Source organism: Pseudochaenichthys georgianus, chromosome 9, assembly GCF_902827115.2.
Source record: "Pseudochaenichthys georgianus chromosome 9, fPseGeo1.2, whole genome shotgun sequence".
NCBI lineage: Eukaryota > Metazoa > Chordata > Actinopteri > Perciformes > Channichthyidae > Pseudochaenichthys > Pseudochaenichthys georgianus.
Window position 1 is genome coordinate 2,045,197 of NC_047511.1, and position 8,698 is coordinate 2,053,894.

An 8,698-nucleotide genomic window follows, 5' to 3' on the forward strand; every position below is an offset into this window, starting at 1 on the left:
CATTCCTCAGAAAGCATGGCCTCGTCAGGCTGCTGGCATCTTTTTGATCTCTCCTCGTGTTTTAATTGTGTTCTGCATAAAGGTAGAGGCGAGGCGTGGGGCGCGCGCTAATGGGGTGCTGCTGTGGGAGTGGGGAGTGGGTTCCACGCTCTCTGAGGAGAGCTCGGCTGTAATTAAGAAAGGGAACAAAGCAGAGGAGACTAAAACACATGAAAGGGAGGAAGCAGATCACCTAATCACTGTACGTGCACACTCCTGCATCACACACACACACACACACACACACACACACACACACACACACACACACACACACACACACACACACACACACACACACACACACACACACACACACACACACACACACAGAACACACCTGAGCGCTCAGATGTGCCTCTCATCATGTGGCACCTTCTCCTCAGACAAACTGCAAACATCCAGTTGTTCTTGAAACAAATGGCATTTCAACTCTCTGTCGGTTCACAACCTGAGGCGCAGGCCCCCGAGGGGTCACACAGCTGATCTGGAGTCAGGGGAAACCAGAATATAATAAAGAAACCAGGTTTAATACAATTCCCTTAACACACATCTTATGGTCTTAGTACGTGCACTTTGAGTGTAATAGCCACACAGTGCTTATTGTTGGGTTTATGTCACTGTAATGTTGTGTGTTGTCTGGTAGAGCAACCCGGTCTCACGGCATGTCGTGTTCTAGTCACAAATGTAATCTATTGATCCGTGTTCACCAACACCATTTTCACATTTTTTGTAAACAACAACAAATTAGAAGGAAAAAGAGAACAAAAAAAATATCCAGATTTCAGTATTCTGACACAGAACAACTTTAGAAGCAAAGTATTTATATTGTCGTCTGTTCCGTGCCCGCACCAAATGATAACAAATTAGAAGGAAACATTGTTTTTTAAAATACAGATTTCAGCATTCTGGGGCTCTGGGCCATTTCTTTTCTTCGCGGACGCCAAAAACACTGTGACATTATACAAATTAAAATAAAAGGGATAGGGTTAGGCTTAGCGTGAGATGTTGAGTAAGAACATGTTTTTATGAACCCCACAGCTTCCGGTCTTCCACGACCCGACCGGACAAAAAGACGTGCTGCAGGCACCACACACACGCCCAATAGAAATACATTGCTTTTAAAACCGTTCTGTGTGACACGAACACGAGGGGGAATGGTGTTGGTGAACACGAATCAATAGATTACATGTCGTGACTATAACACGACATGCCGTGAGACTGGGTGGGTATACAGCATCCAGCTCTATGTCTCTAAACCCAGCCAGGCACTCGAGTTGCCATCCATCATTCCATCACCTCTCTTTTATTAGCTCTAATACATTCATAAAATGCTCATAATATTTAACATCATGCTCAAAATATCATAATTTGTGTACACAGTGATTTGTCCAACAAACGATAGCTTATGAAAGCCTGGAGAATTTCACCTCTTCACATTTTTAGAAACAATAATGAATAAGAGAAAGTGATAAATGACAGGTGGCACACGATACCAAAACAACGCTTTATAAAAGTCAGGTCTCCTGCTCTTTCCTGTCTCAACTTTCTATTTCCTAGCAGGGTGTAACCTGGAGAAAGTGAGGAAGGGAGGAAGGGAAGGAGACGAGACACCATCGGGCCTCTGGCGTATGATACTGAAGCATCCATCGCTCTAGAAATCATTCTAAAGCAAAAAGAATACCCTGACTCAAGGACGAGAAGCAGCATGTGCACTTTAGTTCAGTCTCTGACGTCAGCAGATCTCACATCGCTGTATTAGGGTCTCTGCAAGCAATACAATGACGTTTACATCGAACATATTAGGTTCAACTTGATTCGTGCTTTCAACTACCCTACAGTGATGTGATGTCTGTTGACATAATACATAATACAAGTCAACGTTTCTGTTGTTTTTTCGTTCTGCATGTTTAATTATAAATGTGAATCGTCTGCCTTTCCCACACCCCTAACCCTGGAATCAGTTTGTGAACCTAGCTCCAACTCAACCTACACTAAGTGAAGGAAGAAGATGGCACCCTATCATATGTTTTGATTGACAGGGGATCTACAGGAAGTGCTGTGGAAAAACACCAATGACTGAAAGCATCTAAAAATACACAGACAGTGATGTGATGTAAGGACCAAGGCAGTCCCAGTAATGGCAGCAGGGACGCACAGGGACGCACAGGGACGCACAGGGACGCACAGGGACGCACAGGGACGCACAGGGACGCACAGGGACGCCATGACGAACACTCTGAGGTGCACTCATGCTTCTTTCTTCTCCACGTGAAGCACAGCATCACCCAGGAGGCACGGCTGCCCTGAGAGCGAGGGAAGTGACAGAAGATGGTGTTCCAAAGCAGGACATGATTCTAAATGGAGACAGAGGACACCATGGAATCTGAAAAGCAGCCTAAATGATTTGCTGATCTTGAAGACTTGTAATGAACGTTGAAGAAACGTTGTAAAGGCCATAATAAGCGATATCAAAGGTCTGTTCCTAACAGGTGAGCGAGTCAGGCCGACTGGACACACATAGACATTTAAGGTGAAAAGACAAACATGAAAACAACCACATTTTTATTTTGTATTAAAGGTTAAATGTCAATCATTGATCTAATAATAAGATATGCAGCACATTCTTATTTCTATTGGAAAACACCATAAATACAATTTGTATTTGAAAGGATTTATGGTTGTATTGGCTATTTAGTATTGACCGTAATGTAGAGACAATGAACCGGTGGGATTACTGCAGGTACATGATATAACCGTTGGAAAGTCAAATAACAATATACAGAGACAAAATAAAACACAAGTTTAACATTGTTAAATGAGTTCAAATGTAGATTCAGAATATTTAATTGTCCCTTAAATGTACATACATCACATTTGTATACGATTGTTATACAGATGTATTATCATGCTAACAGTATTTCAAGTTTATATTTTTGCCACTCCAAAATATATTTGGTGCATTAAAGTATAATATGAACAATGATGTTTTGACCTGATCACTTGTTTGTGACTACAATGTGGATCAGCTAAGGGAGTACAGACGGTAAGTGGTATCCAAGCAGAAAGTGTTATTCTGAGGCGTGGTGGAGTCAACTGCAACGCAATACCTTAGAGAAAGTAGAGCAAACTAAATACGAGTATTTGGATTGGATTGGTATTTTCCAACACTCACTGTAGATATAGGTTACTCAACAGACTTGTCATGTTCCATATTTCTTTAATGTTTATTCATATTGTATATTCTGCTCTATTTTTATTTAATTCATCATTTATCGAATTATTTTTAATGTCGGTTTTGTCTTTATTTGATAACGTACAATAAAAAACAGACATGTATATCCTAATGCATACACACACACACATATATATGTATATATGTGTGTGTATATGTGTGTGTATACAAACGGTGGTTTCGTAGTGGGATAAAAGCAGGGCGCTCTGTGTATCTAATAGCTCTGTTCACAGTCGACTCAGTGGGGGGGCTTCAGCTGATTCTCACCCACCTCGATAAACTCTACACATCTGATCATGATTGTGCTTTATGGCTTTGGATGTTTGTTCATGGTATTTAAACTATGACGTTGTGGCACATTCTGCTAAATGAAGTGAAATATTTCAACATGTCGATGCAGCCTTACAAATACATGTTCAGTGTTTTCATTCTTGCACACATTTTTTTGCAATCAATCAAATTGACAGGATTAAAAGGATGTATGGTGAATGGAGATAATCAATAATTAGAGTTGTCTGTTTCTGGAGTTGTGGAACAGTTCTCCGTGGGTCTGAGCAGCGCCGCGCTCCCACTGGAGGCCTGTCACTCAGCCCGGACTGCAAGGATTACAAAAGAAGCTCATTCTGCCACAGGAGCCCCTCTTTGGAGAGCAATTCTAAAACTTACATGCCTCTTATTTGTTGGGTCAAAGGTTAAATTGCTGACCCTCCCCTCCATTCCTCCCTCTCGCTCTCCCCACCGTGGCCAAGCTGTACTCGGAGCCTTATATTTACATGGATTAGAGTCCTTTCACGCTGAAGAAAAGAGCTGGTTCACAGTCAAAGCCCGAGGAGCAGTCCATGCTGCCCGAGTGGCCACATTATTCACTGGCAGACAATGACCATATTGTAGTTATGTGAAAAAGGAGGGGGCAGGAGGAAAGAGAAATCCCCCCTTTGCCATGGCGAAGTCCTACACTTGTGCCACGGAGAGGGGAGGGCCGAGCCCCATCCGCTTTTTCAAGCAGAGCAAACAAAGCCTGCCCACTGTGAACAAGATGAAGATGTCAAAAGCTTTTAGGCAGGGGGGTGAGACGGGGTTTAGGGGATAAACCAACAAAACAAGTGAAAAGGTCTTTTCTCAAATGGATAAATCCTACTAAGTCTACATTTCCACATCAGATTTACTCTCTTCTTTAACATCCTCTCTCCTCCCCCTCTCAATAACCTTTCCAAATCAAATCATACGGAAAAAGAAAGACGGAAGTTTCTTAACGCAAGGAGGTTAACACACTTCTCGTTTTTTTACTGATAAAGATATCACTAATCTTAGAGAGCTTACTGCAATATGTCCCAGCAAGGACCGGATGGCTAGGACAGTTTTACGTGAAAGTCTAATTAAAGGAGATTTAGAAGCCATCTCAAAGTGATTTCAGAATCCGCTCCTGACTGCACATTCACATTTCAACAGCCTTGACTAATCAGAATTTTTCTTGGTGCAGCCTGAAAACTAAAACCCCTTTTCTCGGTTATTCTGGCTTTGCTACTGGCATGTTTCCCAGCAGTATATGAGGAAATACAGCCATTTCTCCCCAACATGTACCCCTGGCAGTGTGCTGTCTCAGAGGACAGAAGCCTGAGGCACTGTGGAGTGAATGACATAAAGAGGCCTGGTATACAGCCACAGCCAATTCACATGCAAATGGCCAGCCTTGCACTGACTCTGATTAACTCCCTGTGAGTTCATAGTTTCCATGTTAACAAAGATTTAGCCGCTTTTGAGCGAAGCGGTACATTAAGTAGGCAGAGACAGAGGGAGCGAGGGCTGGTGGCGGACCTTACAGTAAAGCCCCCTCAGGACATAATGCAGCCTCCGTGTTGTGGGCCTAATCCAGCTCACAGAGGCAGGACAGAGCCGGCGCTGGTACAAGGAATGAGAAGAAGGAGACAAAGGAAAGCAGCACTCTTGTTTTTCATTCCATCTCAGCAGCAGAAGTCCTCCAAAACCCCATGACTGAACGCAGTGAATGACTTGAGACTGAGCCAGTCAAGAGCTGTGTGCCCAGCGGACCCTATGAATGAGAATGGGTCATGCTGCTCTATAGCACTGCATGTATTTGCTTTTCAACAATGTCAACAGCACTGCCGTCTCACTGATTGCATGTTGACTACTAAATCGGCCACAGCAAAAAGTTTGTGAAACAATACTTGTTCACAACAAGTCAGAGGAACAACACCGAGGTGAGATTGAAGTACAAACAGGGAAGCATTTAAATATTCTGCAGAACACACGTTGATGGGGACAGATCATAATGGTTCTTCTACATGTTTACAACTTTGGCTGTCTGTTCACTCACAGTGGGTTCAACGGTCTTTGATTTGAGCTTACAGGGGCCCAATAGAGTCGTCTGGTGAACAAACTAATTCATGTATCTTTCCAAAACACATGTGTATCTTTGAGGCCTAATACTGTAAACATGATGGATATAGTTCTTCATATATTCCACATTTACAATTTAGAATTTCAAAATTCTCTAAATCCTACATTGTTAACAGAAGGGTTTGCTATATTAAATTGTTATCCTGTGTGTCCAAGCATTGATTTAAGTATATCAGCAGCCATAAAGGAATCCTTCACCAACAAAATAATCGTTTGTAAATCAACTAATAATAATTATAATAATAATAACTTTAATGTATATAGCGCCTTTCATCAACCCAAGGTCACTTAACAAAGAAACATATAAGGACAAAACATAAAACAGGGGGCAGAAATGGAAGTGTTACATTGCAGGGGGGGAAAGAGTGAGTTCATGTTGGAAGGCGATGTTGAACAGATGAGTTTTCAGGGTTGATTTGAATATGAGAGAATGTGCATTACGGATTTCTGCAGGGAGGGAGTTCCAGAGGGTGTATTAGTGACTGAGGGGGAGATGGGCAGAGGGTTTTGTGCTGATGTACAGTTGGATGTCGTTGGCGTAGGAGTGGAAACAGAGACCATGGCTGCGGATGAAGGGGACCGAGCCTTGGGGGACTCCATGGTTGACAGAGGCACAGGGGGAGCTGCAGCCAGCGTGTGTGACAAACTGTGTCTGGTCAGAGAGGTATGAGCAGTGGTGACTTGTCATTAGGGGCAGGTGGGACACAAAGTAGGAAGTATTAAAATAATAATTGCAAAAAAATGCAAAAAAATGCAAAAGAAATACATCTTAAAATATATTTTACGATCATGTTTAATCATCTGATTCGTCTGTACATTGCTGTTTTAGTCTGTGTTCTTCTAATTAGTGTCTACAGTGTGCCTATTGAGCCATTTTGAGCGACGTGGGTGAAGCCTCGATCAAGCCCCTGTCTCTCACTGTCTAAGTGAATGGGTGTGCGGCAAAAAAATAATCACCATAGGGGAACTGTGCTGACATACCCACCAAACGTCATCTCACATAATTCAGAGTTGATTGGTACGTGTGCCGCGAAAAGTGTAGTGTGTGAAGAGGAAACGAGAGAGGTGCAGTGTCGCGTCCTAAAACCCGGAAGTAAACTGCGCATGGGTTCCCTCGACAAAAAAGCAATGAGATTTCTCCATAGGATTTTAGAAAATATCTCCAAATAATATCTGTGGGAAACGTACCTGTTAGATGAATGCAAGTTTTGTGCAGCCGGATCTATCGATTAGATTTATGATTCGAATTTTTGAAACTACAAGAAGATAAGGAGGACTTTTACAAAAAAGTAATAGAGATTTTTTGTCCAGAAGGATAGGCAAATGGACTTCATCTTCAAGTCAAGGTCGGACCACAATTTTATTGAAAATGGGATCTTACTTAAGCCCCTGTCACACTGTCCCGGAATTGACACCAGATGGACACACGAATATGGAATTGTGAATTTCGCACGAAGATGGCCCCGAAGTTGGTCAACAGCCAAGCAACAGCCGGAGCAAGTACGATGCCTACAGAAGGCCACACGATGGCACCCAAACCACACAGGAAAATATGGTCGTAGACTTTACTGATGATTTAGAATGTATCCAGACTCAACGTAAGAGCTTGTGCCTCTTCGGGGGGTGCTAACATTTAAACATACACTTCATTCTTTACTTTTCCGTAACTTATCTCCGTCATGTTGTTTCCATAGCAACAACAACTTCCTGTCAACAGCGTAAACTCGCCTTCAAAATAAAAGCATCTAAATAAAACAGGAAGTTAACCTAAATTACATTTAAGACACACCACTGCAACGAAAGTAACAAACACAATGTAATATCCTTTTCAGTTTCACAGAACACAAATTGGGTTATTTACATAATCTGTTTACATGATTTTGTTGTGCAATAAATGCAATCTCGATGTCATCGCACTATAATACGATGGCTACACAACGGCATTGCGAGGGCTTCACGTAGTCGTGTTGCCTTCCTAAGACAATCGGGCAGCTTCTTGTTTCCTTCGTATTGTCTTCGTGAAGCGAAAAATGCCCGATGGCACCGATGATCACACGAAGTAAAGACGAAGATGACACGATTTGAAAAGATGCCCTCACGCTGGCCTTACGAAGGGCAACATGGACACACGAATTCAACACAAAACTGCTCGAGCCACCGCTCACGAAGTTGCTGCCGGAGTCTGAGAAACTTCACCGGCGGTCATACGATGGCTTAAGATGCCTTCACGAACGGCCCGATGTTGTTACGCTCAGAGTCGAATTTGAACATTTCCTTTATCGTGTGTCCATCTGGTGTCAATTTCAGGACAGTGTGACGGGGCTTAAGAGAGAACAATCCAATATTTAAATGATACAATTACATTTTATGGGTATCCTTTTGTTGAACTGTCTGTTTAAAATTAATTGAAGCATCAGACTAAAAAAGCTTTTGAAAATAATAGAATATTTTGATAAAGGTCAAAATATAATATTTGTAAACCTGAAGAGTGCCTCACCAGCCATGAAGCTCACTGCACGTCACTGCAGAAGCTTATATATAAACATCTAAGTTGTTTGTGCCTCACCACTTTTGTACATATAGAAACGCCACTGGATATGAGTGGAAGAAGGAGAGGGCGGAGTCAGTGAGGCCAAGGAGTTCAGACAGGCGGGTGAGGAGGATATTATGGGAGATGGTGTCAAAGGCTGCAGAGAGGTCAAGGAGAATGAGTGTAGTGATGGAGCTGCGATGAGGAGGTCATTGGTGATTTTGATCTGGGCGGTCTCGGTGCTGTGGTGGGTCCGGTAGGCAGATTGAAAGGGTTCATAGAGCTCATGGTTGGACATGTGATGGTGGAGTTGGTCGGCGACTGCTCTATCCAAGATTTTACTAAGGTAGGGAAGGTTGGAGATCGGCCGATAGTTATTGAGGTCAGTTGGGTCAAGACCGGGTTTTTTGAGAATGGGGGTGACTGAGACGGTTTTTCAAGGATGTTGCGTAGATGCCAGTTAACAGCAAGGAGTT